At 41.8% G+C, this 13,035-nt stretch overlaps 1 long non-coding RNA gene across 1 annotated transcript; it reads left to right on the top strand.

The window, feature by feature from the left end:
* Nucleotides 1–2,127: 2,127 nt before the first annotated feature.
* Nucleotides 2,128–4,924, top strand: LOC128614286 (uncharacterized). Its single transcript, XR_008387024.1, has 3 exons — nucleotides 2,128–2,647; nucleotides 4,430–4,597; nucleotides 4,840–4,924. It is a non-coding gene; the product is annotated as an uncharacterized LOC128614286 (long non-coding RNA).
* Nucleotides 4,925–13,035: the final 8,111 nt, after the last annotated feature.

The following is a 13,035-nucleotide window of genomic DNA, read 5'->3' as shown; positions in this document are numbered from 1 at the left end:
CCCCCTCCTCCTCCATCTTCTTTTTTTCTTATTCTCCACCTCCTCCTCCTTCTTCTTCTTCTTCTTCTTCTTCTTCTTATTATTATTATTATTATTTTCAGTTCCACGTGGTCAGTGAGGGTTGCAGATGTTTTCCTTCCCAGTGTTTCATCTCCTGGTGTTTTTCTTCAGTTCTGTCTTTATAACTCATTTCTTGAGATTAATCAGAGTTTAAACGCCGCATGTTAAACAGAGAGAACGCTCCGGAGACATTTCCTGTGTACTGAAGAGACATTTCCTGCGTACTGAAGAGACATTTCCTGCGTACTGAAGGAAGCTGAAGGAACTGAAAGCTGAAGGTTCAGACGCGATCCTCCAGTGTGTTTGTGTTTTTTACAGCAGTAGTTGAGGTTCAGTGAAAGACGTGTGATGTACCTGATCATTCTGGCTCTCCTAACCCCCTGTAGGTGTGTGGTGTCTGTCAGCCGCTCCACTTTCTCATTTACTGCCGCGGTGTTTGAGTTGGCAGCGTTTCTGCGCGTCGCTGACGGCCGGCTCTACAGGATGCATGACCTTTTCCAGTGGATTCATATTTCTGTGATTGTGTTTGGTTCTCGTTGCACTGCGTTAGGGGTCGTTGCAGTTTTATTGCTTTTCCTCCTCAATTTTATTTATCAGACAGTACAAATGATTTCCTCATCAGCTTTACAGGTCACAACAAGACGGAGACAAATTCATGTCTAAATTATCTCATTTATTAAAATCTTGTGAAAAAACGGGACGCTTATTGGGCGTGTTGCTTAATAAACTCCACTCGACTTAAAACCCCATCTGTCCATCAGGCTTTCTGTAGGTTTCAAGCTAAAACAAGCATGAGTAACATCTCTTACATTACAATAATAAGTGTAGCACTAGCCGGTGGGTATTAACCTTTAACTGGTCGAAAGATTGCAATTTTTCATTCTTTCTCTGTGGTTTCTTTACCTTTACAGCATTAAAGCCTCAGATCTCACGCTCCTCGTGCTGTTTTGTTGACGTGGTCCGTCAGGATCAGACCCGTCCTGCTCTCACGTGCCTCGACCGCCACGTGTTTCTCGTAAGTTTAACTCTCATCTCTGCTAATTAATAATTTTGCTTATAGCAGCTGCTTCTCCCCCGAGACTCTTAATTAATCATTTATAAATCTGCTAGTTTATTGGGCTCTGCCTTTGGCACCGGCTGCGTTGGGGAAGTGTGAATGATTAGTTACAGGAATGAACGCAGCACACACTCCCACCATCATCATGCCTCATGTTTTTAACTGATTAGCACCTCACACAAAGCAGCGTTTTAATTTTATACAGCGCTTCAATGCACAGTCGTTTTAAACACTGCTGCTGGAGCGAGTTCATTTCAGCCTGTTAGAAAGTGCACAGTCTCCATCTGTCTGGTGTTTTGGGTCTCTAACGAGGACCGTGACCTCACAAACCTCAATTAAATTAATGATAATATATTCATTTTATAGTATTAAATATCTTTATACTGAACACATGTTAATGTAAGAGTAGTTAAAGTTTCTCTGGATGTTGATTGTCATTCTATAGGATTTGGGGATAAATGTACAGTTTTCTGTTTAAAACAGAGACGTTCTCAGTACTTCTGTATTAAAGTGATTAAAGTGATTTGGGGGCGGAGCTACATATGAGCTCAGATTATGATGTCACTAAATAAATTCTGTGACTTTGTAGCAATCAGGTCTGAAATACACCTTATTAAAGGATGATACTTAGAATCTTTTAACCTCCAGAGCCTAACTGCTAAGCTAGCTAACATGACAGGTTGGGTTGTCATGGTAACGTTGAAATATAAATTGTTTTTATTGTAAAAAATGTTTAAATAGATCACTGAGTAAATGCGGGTGTAATTCGGGATTCTGAGACTAATGTGAGTTAGTTTATCAGCAGTTAGCTCACTAGCTCATATATTAGCTTGATATTAGAGGATTATTGATGGCAGGAGGAAATTTCTAAATTTGCATATTCATGTATATTTATAGATCCGGGCATTTTTTATGAGGATAAAGGTGTAGAGATGTAACTAGGTGAATTTAAGGTTATTGATTACTCCCATTAGTTAACAGTTTGTAAAAATGAAAGTAATCCCGGTGACAGAAAGCACTCGTTACACCATGTCCTTATATTCAATTAAACCAATTAACTCAGTGAAATCTCTTCTGGCTCAGTGAGCACCACACTGGACCAATATCCTGTTTTTGTCTCCTCCTTGAAGAGGCTGTGGTTTAGAGCAGGGAGGTGGAACAGCTGGTCATGCAGCTCTTACTGAAAAGCCATGGGTAACTCTTCATGCTGTTCATCGTCACAGGAAATCATAAGAGCCTTAAATCACATTCCGAGTCCGTTGGCCGACTGACCGCGCGCTCAGGTGCAGTGTTACAGCAGCACGTCTTTTAACTTTAACTACAAGTTCACTGTGAGCCATGCAGCAGATACACGGGACTTTAGAGAACGTCGAGTGAAAATCGGAGGCAGAACTGTCGGGCCGAGGCGGCGCACATCCCTCACTGATAACGCTGACAGAAAATAATAATCCGGACAGGAAAAGAGACAGGCGGAGAAATGGAGTGGGCTTCATATTCAGTAATTACATTCAACTGCATTCAGCTGAGGAGGTGAGAACTGTGTGTGTGTGTGTGTGTGTGTGTGTGTGTGTGTGTGTGTGTGTGTGAGTGTGTGTGAGTGTGTGTGTGAGTGTGTGTGTGTGTGTGTGTGTGAGTGTGTGTGTGTGAGTGAGTGTGTGTGTGTGTGAGTGTGAGTGTGTGTGTGTGTCTGAGTGTGTGTGTGTGAGAGTGTGTGTGTGTGTGTGTGTGAGTGTGTGTGTGTGTGTGTGTGTGTGTGTGTGTGTGTGTGAGTGTGTGTGTGTGAGTGAGTGTGTGTGTGTGTGAGTGTGAGTGTGTGTGTGTGTCTGAGTGTGTGTGTGTGAGAGTGTGTGTGTGTGTGTGTGTGTGAGTGTGAGTGTGTGTGTGTGTGTGTGAGTGTGTGTGAGTGTGCGTGTGTGTGTGTGAGTGTGCGTGTGTGTGTGAGTGTGAGTGTGTGTGTGTGAGTGTGTGTGTGTGTGTGTGTGTGTGTGAGTGTGTGTGTGAGTGTGTAGGCCTGTACTGTCTACACAACAAGAACCAATCAGTTGTATTGAAATGCATCTCAATTTCCTCCGTTTCTAATAGTGAAGTGTGCATTAAAGCGTCACGCTGACGAGCGGTTAAATGAGACGGAGAGCTGGCGAGCGTCCCACCACCTCGTCTCCGTCTTCATTACCCACAATGCCTCACTCGGCCACGATGCTCATGTCTCTGTGATCATCAGATCATGTCTCCGTCTGAAGGTGACACTCCTGACACTGAGAACTCTGTTGAAGATTTTCCCTGTAGGGGTTGAATTCTGGATTGTGATTGGTCAGGAGGTGTTGATTAATTCGTTTCTATAGTAACAGCTCGATCACAGGGACGTCTACAGCGGACGCTTCACGTGAACATGTTAAAAAGAAAAATGCGTGTAGTCGATAAAGGATATGCTGAGGTTTTCTGTAAGGAGATTCTGTTTGATTTATTCAACGTGTATGGAAGGAGTCTCCAGTGTCAGTGCTTTGTAACGGTCAGATATAAAGCTGTAACTTGACGTCTAACGTGATGATGTAGTGTAATAGCAGCAGAAAGAATGTCAGGAGTGAAGAGTCCGTCAGCGGTTCTGTTTGTAGTCCGTGTTTTCTTCACTTCATTTCAGTTTGAACACTATATACGGCTACCGTGGGCGTGTCCGGCTCCGAAGCGCCCTCTGTAGGCGTCGTCACTTCAGAACGAATTCTCCATGGGACTCATATACAACTCTACTTACATTACAAACACACACACACACACACACACACACACACACACACGCACACTGAACAATGAGTGAGGAACCCTGGGAGAACCCTGGGAGAACTTCTCGTCACTCCTGCAGTGCCACATGTTGTTCCACAGCCATTATAAAGGTCTGTACGTGTTAAAATCACACTGTATGTCTTATTATTACGAGTGGAGACAGCGTCGCGATCTCCAGCTCTCGTTCTGAGCTCGTTTAGATCTGATGAATGCGTTCGCACCGGCCGGTGACCCGAACCGTAAGAAATCCGATTCCTCGCTGTGTTTCGAACACTAACATCTCTCTGCTATTTTCTCTGCCAACCCCCAGACAATATAATCCTCACAGCTGGCCCATAAATCTTACTTTAGCCCTTCAGGCCTTAAAGAGTGTTGAGTGCTAGGAAAAGATATGAACTTTGCACTGCTGCTGCTTTCCAAAGAAAGTCGTAGCATGGAACTATTCCTCAAATCAGAATTCCGAGTCTGACAGCGGGGTATAATGCTGTAAGTTATTGCTTTAATTTTGATTTTCATTTCTCATAATTGCATTAGGTTCAGCGCGTGGTTCACGGCGTGGTGGTGTGGGGGAGAGAGAACCTCGCTTCACAGCAACTTCACAGCAGATCTGATGGTTTAAAGAAGGAATTTCATCTGGCCTTGTGGAGTGTGTGCCTCTGGCTTGTGGTGGGAAATGATCGCCATCGTGGAAGCACATGTGAGGTGTGTCACACAATCGGACGATTAGCAGCGGATGTGATTTCGGAGAAGGTGTAAGGGTGAAGGTGTATGTTATTCATGAATAATTTGGGTTTGTAAATTTGTATTCAGGTGAAATGACATCTGCATGAATTGATCATCAAGTTCTCAGCGCTGTCATGTGACACGCACTCACACGTCTGCACCATGCACGAAATCTACAGAGGTATACGTCGTGATGTTTACAGCATTATTCTAATCCACAGGAGATTTAAAACCAGCAGATGTACATCGCAGCATCAGAATACAGCCACTGGACCACAGACAGGGTCACCAGATCACGGGGAGAACGATCAGGACGAAAGGCACAAACCTTCTGGAGATTAAGTCCAGCGGATAGAACGCAGGAGGAGGTGGAAGTGGGGAATAAACTGAAATATTCTGTGAAGACTAGACTCTTAGTCTCCGAACTTCAATTCATTACATTTGTGTTTGAAAAATTCAGAGAGGAACTGTTCATTTTAGCGAGAACATCCCGGATTATATTCTGCCTCGTTTAACCAGATTACAGCTGAACTATTTCATTTGTAATGTTCATGAAACCAGTGACTTCCTGATCTCACTTACACTACAGCAGCTTAAACACTCGTTCCCTCACCATCCCTCTCTCTATTCTCTCTCTCTATTCCCTCTCTCTATTCCCTCGCTCTATTCTCTCTCTCTATTCCCTCTCTCTATTCCCTCTCTCTATTCCCTCGCTCTATTCCCTCTCTCTATTCCCTCTCTCTATTCCCTCGCTCTATTCCCTCTCTCTATTCCCTCTCTCTATTCCCTCGCTCTATTCCCTCGCTCTATTCCCTCTCTCTATTCGCTCTCTCTATTTGCTCTCTCTATTCTCTCTCTTTATTCTCTCTCCCTCTTTATTCTCTCTCTTTATTCTATCTCCCTCTCTCTATTCTCTCTCTCTATTCTCTCTCTCTCTCTCTCTATTCTCTCTCTCTTTATTCTATATCTTTACTCTCTCTCTCTTTATTCTCTCTCTTTATTCTCTCACTCTCTCTCGCTCTCTGTCTTTATTCTCTCTTTATTCTCTCTGTCTTTATTCTCTCTGTCTTTATTCTCTCTTTATTCTCTCTCTTTATTCTCTCTCTTTATTCTCTCTCTCTTTATTCTCTCTCTTTATTCTCTCTCTCTCTTTATTCTCTCTCTTTATTCTCTCTCTCTTTTTATTCTCCCTCTCTCTATTCTCTCTCTTTACTCTCTCTCTTCATTCTCTCTCTTTATTCTCGCTCTTTATTCTCTCTCTTTATTCTCTCTCTTTATTCTCTCTCTTTATTTGCTCTCTCTTTATTCTCTCTCTATTCTTTCTCTCTTTATTCTCTCTCTTTATTCTCTCTTTATTCTCTCTCTTTATTCTCTCTTTATTCTCACTCTTTATTCTCTCTCTCTTTATTCTCTCTCTTTATTTGCTCTCTATTCTTTCTCTCTTTATTCTCTCTCTTCATTCTCTCTCTTTATTCTCTCTCTATTCTTTCTCTCTTTATTCTCTCTCTCTATTCTCTCTCTTTATTCTCTCTCTCTATTCTCTCTCTTCAAGTTAATAAGAGAAAACTTAAACGCAGCTCGTTGTGTGTCAGTGAGAAACAGTAGTGAAGTGTAAACTCTGTGCTGAAGATGTGGAAATCTTACAGTTACAGCTTCATCTCTGCCTGTTACACAGCGCTGACACTGGAGACTCCTTCCACACACGTTACATAAACCTCCCCTTACAGAAAACTCCTTCATATCAACGAACGCATTAACTGTATATAAGTGTGAGATATAAATGTGAGATATAAGTGTGAGATATAAGTGTGCGATATAAGTGTGAGATATAAGTGTGAGATATAAATGTGAGATGTGCCGCTGCATTACTGTCAGAGCTGCTGTTCTAGAATCCTGCTCCACGCCTCCAGAATTCAGCGGCGCTGTGGTAGAAGGTTTGTTAAAGCAGAAGTTTATAGTGTATTGTGAGGTTAATGAGATGTCCCGAGGGTCTAAACGCAGGTCTCTACAGAACACATTCTGTATTCTCCTGCTAATAAATAAATAATGTTATTTATAGACAAACAGAGGACTGTGCTCAGTGTGTTCACAATCACATGGTGCGTACTGATGATGTCACACACAGAGCTCGGCCACATCATCATGGGAATCTGTTAGCGCTGAATAAGACAAACAGACGAAGCGAAATGACTCAGCAGATAGCGTGCTTCATAAGAACCGGACGTTAACAGCGTTCCTCCACCTGTCTGTGTGCCGTATGTCCAAACCTACGCAGCAAAATGACTTGCTAATCTGTTTAGTTATTTAAAAGAAATTGGGTCGTCTGCCAGCGAAGGGGATTTTCTTGACTGTTGAGAGTGCGGAGTCGTCCGTTCCTGGCTCCTCGGTGTAATTACTCTGACTGAGCCATGGCCATGGGGCCTGTGTGCAGCGCTGCTTTTTAAACTGTAAATTATGAAGGATTAGCATTTATGAATTTTAAATCAGGGCTGCGGTAGGAGACACTAAAGCTGCTTAGCGATTGCAAACGGCAGCATTTGAGCAGGCCAGCTCGCTACGGGAAAAAAAGTGTGTACACACTGCTGACTGCAGTTTTAAGTGAATTTGTAGGTGACATCTAACATCTTAACATCTTAACATCAGACACGTTGTAGAAGGAGCCTGTGAGAGGTGACATGACATGATGTGTCTCTCTCTCTCTCGCTCTCTCGCTCTCTCTCTCGCTCTCGCTCTCTATCCATCATCGTCGAGTCTCCGCCGTTCACCGAAGTGTCATACTGAGCAGAATATCCGATGAGCGATTATGTTAATGTGTCAGCTGATCCATGCTAAATTATGCATCATGGATTAATGTGACACAAAGTCATCAATTAGACGCTGGATCAACATTTAAAAAGTATGACGCCGTGCAATATTTCCTCCACGTCCGGACAAAAAAACCCGACACAAAGAGCTCTGGTTATTCTTAAGATAAAGTCAGAGTCGTCTTTGCATAGGTGCACCTGATGCTTTCCAGGACGACCTTCTCTGTCCTTCTCCTCTCTCGCCTGTTCTCAGCAGGATGTGTGAGACTATGAGTGTTCTAACACATTATTACAGAGTGTGTGCGCTCTCGGCACTCCCATGTCACACATACGGGGCTGGGACAGGACGGGCCGTGACCCCAACCATTCACATCGTCCAAACTGATTAACCTTCATCTCAACACTATGAGCTTAGGAACATGAAGTAACTGATCCATAAACATCTGGGTTTTTACAAAACCAGGTCAGCTTTGTACGGTGGTGTTACAGAGGAGACGCGGCCATGAGAGGTACCGGAGAAGATCTGGACACATTCAGACTGGTGTTAAGGTTCATCTCAAAATGCTAGACGATGGATTAACATCAAAATACAGTTAATTCAGTGAAGATTAGAAAATAGGAACTGAAAAGAGTTCTAGAAATGCAACTCAGGAACTAAAATCAGCACTGGTTCCTACACAGGTTCCCGCCGTGGAAAGTAAGAACCCATAGCTTGATTATCATCGGGTCTTACATTACTGTGATTGGTCACTGCATTTAATTAGAAGCTTGAAGAAAGTATTGCACTTAAACTCCAACCTCAAACACATGACATTTGTTTTTCATGAAATATTAAAGTATTTGTGATTGTGGTGCTAATGAAAGCTAGATTTTCTAAGAATGTATTTATTTATTTGTGTTGTAGTTCTAGGAAATAGTTTTAGTTCTAGAATTCTATCAGGAACAAAAAGGTTCCCTAAGGGTTCCTCTTTTCTGAAAGGAAAACCACAGCAGTGTTGATGGTTCTCGACAGAACCTTCGTTTTAAAGATTGTGATCAGATGAGCCGTAAGGCTGACGTTAATACCGTAGTGAGAAATTAAAGATGCTAAATAATAAACCTATATTTTATGAAGCCTGATGAAATGGATTTGTAGAAGAAAAGAAGTCACGGATCTTTCAGTAAACTGCATAAATCTAGCACAACAGCACTGACTTTAAGACTTTTTCAGTTTCTCTCTCCTAAACAACACAGCTCAAGAAACTTACTTTCAGACTGCAGTGAGATAAAAGAAGAAAAACCCCCTAAAAGCAAGCTCAGACCCCGGCCGAAGGAAAATTGGAGTGAATATATCAATTTGTTGTTAACATGAAAAAGTGTTTGTTTGCGATGCTCGGCCTGCTGAAGGTTCCTCTCCCCGGCTTGGAGGCATAAATGGACGTAGCGTATTGATTTTCTTTCAGAGCGGATTGCATTGATTCCTGTGAGGACGACAGACACGTCCAGCTGGCAGCGTCCACCAGGACACGATGAGGAGAGACGTTAGGGTCCGACTCGTCTCCCAGCAGGCTTGTGGGCCTCATTACTCAGACCGGGGGTTCTCTCACACTCCTCTACCTCCGAATTAAATGAAGAGCTTTTTAATTATTTATCGATACCACAACGGCCGCTGGATCAATCGGTGTGAATGGTTTTTAAACATAATGGGATCTGTCGAGCCGATGGACTTGGGCAACATCGATCGCAAAATCTTAAGTGTTTTGATGTGAGTCTTAAGACACCCAATTATTTTTAATCAGACGGAGTTTACAGGCCGCGATGGACAGCAGCATGGTACCACCTGCGAGTAACACTCACCTACTGATTCCAACATTTAACAGCCATTAAAACATCCAACATCGGTTCATTACCGTGAACAAACCCTGTGATCACTGATCTGTGGTCCAAACGCCTCCAAAAATGTTTAAAGGAGTGTTCTTCTCCCAAAGCGCAATGGAAGAACTTTTATTAAACATTTTACCCGTTTTATATTTCATTATAAATGCCAGAGATCAACACAGATTAAATTCTCACCAAGCAAGAAAGTACAGTGTATTTACTTTATTTAGTAATCTGTACACTGCAGTGCTGTTTGATTCTGGACTGTGATTGGTCAGGAGGTGTCGATTAATTCTCTATAACAGCGGCTCTGACAGTAGCGCAGGTTTATATTATCGCTCTGATACGTTATCGCTTCTACGTTTCTATAGTAACGGCTCGTTCACAGGGACGTGTACAGCAGACGCTCCACTGATAATAAACGGCGTAAACAAAAAAGGTGTAATCGTTGATGTGATGAAGTTTTGTTTTTTTTAGGGGATGTTTGTGTAACATGTATGGAAGGAGTCTCCAGTGTCAGCGCTTTGTAAACGTCCGACTTCTTCAGGACACAGGAGTTTACGCTTCTTTGCAGTTTCTCTGTAACGTGTGTAACAAGCTGTGTTTGTTTGTCTTGTTGACTTGAAGAGAGAGAATAGGGAGAGAGAATAAAGAGAGAGAGAGAATAGAGAGAGAGAATAAAGAGAGAGAATAGAGAGAGAGAGAGAATAGAGAGAGAATAAAGAGAGAGAATAGAGAGAGAGAATAGAGAGAGAGAATAAAGAGAGAGAATAAAGAGAGAGAATAAAGAAAGAGAATAGAGAGAGAGAATAGAGAGAGAGAATAGAGAGAGAGAATAAAGAGAGAGAATAAAGAAAGAGAATAGAGAGAGAGAATAGAGAGAGAGAATAGAGAGAGAGAGAATAGAGAGAGAATAAAGAAAGAGAATAGAGAGAGAGAATAGAGAGAGAGAATAAAGAGAGAGAATAAAGAGAGAGAATAAAGAAAGAGAATAGAGAGAGAGAATAGAGAGAGAGAATAGAGAGAGAGAATAAAGAGAGAGAATAAAGAAAGAGAATAGAGAGAGAGAATAGAGAGAGAGAATAGAGAGAGAGAGAATAAAGAGAGAGAATAAAGAGAGAGAATAGAGAGAGAGAATAAAGAGAGAGAATAGAGAGAAAAAAGTCACAAAAATACTCTGCTCTCATGGATATCAAACAATTACAAACACTTAATATCATTTAATATCTGTTGATATTTGATAAGTCCATGATGCCATGTGTCCTAACAAAATGTCCAGGTCCTCTGGCAGAAAAACAGCCCCAAAACATTAAAGATCCACCTCCATATTTAACCGTGGGCATGAGGTACTTTTCCATATGGCTACCTCTCTGTGTGCTCCAAAACCTCCTCTGGTGTTTATTACCAAAAAGCTCTATTCTGGTTTCATCTGACCATAGAACCCGATCCCATTTGAAGGTCCAGTAGTGTCGGCACACTGAAGACGCTCGAGTTTGTTTTTGGATGAGAGTAGAGGCTTTTTTCTTCAAACCCTTCCAAACAGCTTGTGGTGATGTAGGTGACTTCAGATTGTAGTTTTGGAGACTTTCTGACCCCAAGACACAACTAACATCTGCAGTTCTCCAGCTGTGATCCTTGGAGATGTTTTATCCACTCGAACCGTCCTCTTCACAGTGTGTTGAGACGATATAGACACGCGTCCAATTCCAGGTCCATTCATAACATTTCCAGTGGACTGGAACTTCTTAATGATTGCCCTGATGGTGGAAATGGGCGTTTTCAATGCTTGTGCTATTTTCTTATAGCCACGCCCCATTGTGTGAAGCTCAACAACCTTTTGTCGCACATCACAGCTATATTCCTCGCTCTTACCCAGTGTTATGAATGACTGAGGGAATTCGGCCTGTGTGTCACCTCATATTTATACCCCTGTGAAACAGGAAGTCATGATTGAACAATTTCCTGTTCCTAGTCACCCAGGTGTACTAAAAGAAATGTAAAATATCAATGGGAATCTACTTTAAAATATAGTTCTCTCATATGAATTCATAGGGGTGCCAATAATTGTGCACTTTTTTAAACAAAAGATCAAAAGGTTAAACAATAAAGACAATTTTTCACAGCCTTCTTTAATCATATTTACTAAGGGTGCCAATATTAATGGAGGGCGCTGTAAATTCAGGTTTATTAGCTGCAGTTTTGTCAGTGGGAACACATTTTAACCCTGTCAGTGTTAGAGCATTAGTCGTAGAGTCAGGATTAAAGACAAAACCACAAGAACGCAGCGAATATTTCATCAGTAAAAATAATCCGGTTTTTTTATTCTTCCGGAAATCGTACAGGAACAAACGCTCGCCAACAGCGTCCACTTTTTCATAAAAGACGTCTCATCACGATTGTATTTTTTTCGAGATTAGTCTCGGTGTCCTTATTGTGTCCCAGAATGTACAGTACAAAGCCCGAAGGATGCAAACTTTCGCTCCGCTGCTGAATTTCTGAGCAGATTTTGTGTGGAGCGGTGCATGTTTTCATTCCATCAGGAGTTATTAGTCTCACAATGCAATCTAATTCCAGAGCACAATATTCATCTGCAGCAGAATTCAGTGTTCCAGCTGCCACAAATAAAGGAGTGGAACGAGGGAGTATTTCAAATAAATTCATTCCTAGAAATGATTCTTACTCCTCAGTATCTGGATATTAATGAAGTATCTATAAGCATTTCACTTACATATTCATTCATCCAGGAGTGGCGAGTAAATAATCAGCGGATTCAGGAGATCGTGAGATGGTACAAGCCGACATGACGGAGGAAATATAATGAGATTTGACTTAATCTTTTCCTCTTTTCTACTGCTGCTGGAATTGGATTATTGGAAGCGGGACTTATTTGGACGAGGTGTATCGCACCAGGAAATAAATTCCCACCTTTTCAAATTTAAATCAGACCTAGGTGCTACACGTAATCTGGGGCCTACATATCTGAAATAAATATATTATTATTGTGTTCTTCTCCACAAGAAGAGCGAGCATGTGCCTTGCCAGCAATATTTCAGGGAAGTATTTACTAAAAAAAAAAAAAAAAGAAAGAAAGAAAAGAAGAAAAGAAAAAAAGAATAAGCATGATTATTTTCCAAAAAGCATAAACACTGGCATCCATATTCATCAGGATCAAGAAGGAGAAAGAACAGATTCGGTTATGAGTTCTTCTCTCTTTCTTGACTCCAGCTCCAATCCCGTTCACTAATCGGCTCTAATGGATTAGAGACTTTTGTTTGTTTGTTTGTTTGTTTGTTTGTTTTCAGTCAAGGCTCAGGACGTAACTAAACTGTTCCTGAAAAATATCAGCTTGTGTTTTTGTGTGTTTGTAGATGTGTGTGTGAGCAAGAGAATGAAAAAGAAGACAGACAGACACACAGAGAGTGAGACAGAAAGAGAGAGACACACAGAGAGTGAGACAGAAAGAGAGAGACACACAGAGAGTGAGACAGAAAGAGAGATACACACAGAGAGTGAGACAGAAAGAGAGAGAGACACAGGGAGTGAGACAGAAAGAGAGATACACACAGAGAGTGAGACTGAAAGAGACACACAGAGTGAGACAGAAAGAGAGATACACACAGAAAGTGAGACAGAAAGAGAGAGAGACACAGGGAGTGAGACAGAAAGAGAGATACACACAGAGAGTGAGACAGAAAGAGAGAGAGACACAGGGAGTGAGACAAAAAGAGAGAGACACACAGAGAGTGAGACAGAAAG

This window comes from Ictalurus furcatus, chromosome 10 (genome assembly GCF_023375685.1).
Source record: "Ictalurus furcatus strain D&B chromosome 10, Billie_1.0, whole genome shotgun sequence".
NCBI classification, from domain to species: Eukaryota; Metazoa; Chordata; class Actinopteri; order Siluriformes; family Ictaluridae; genus Ictalurus; species Ictalurus furcatus.
This window is presented reverse-complemented; position numbering and strand designations above follow the sequence as displayed.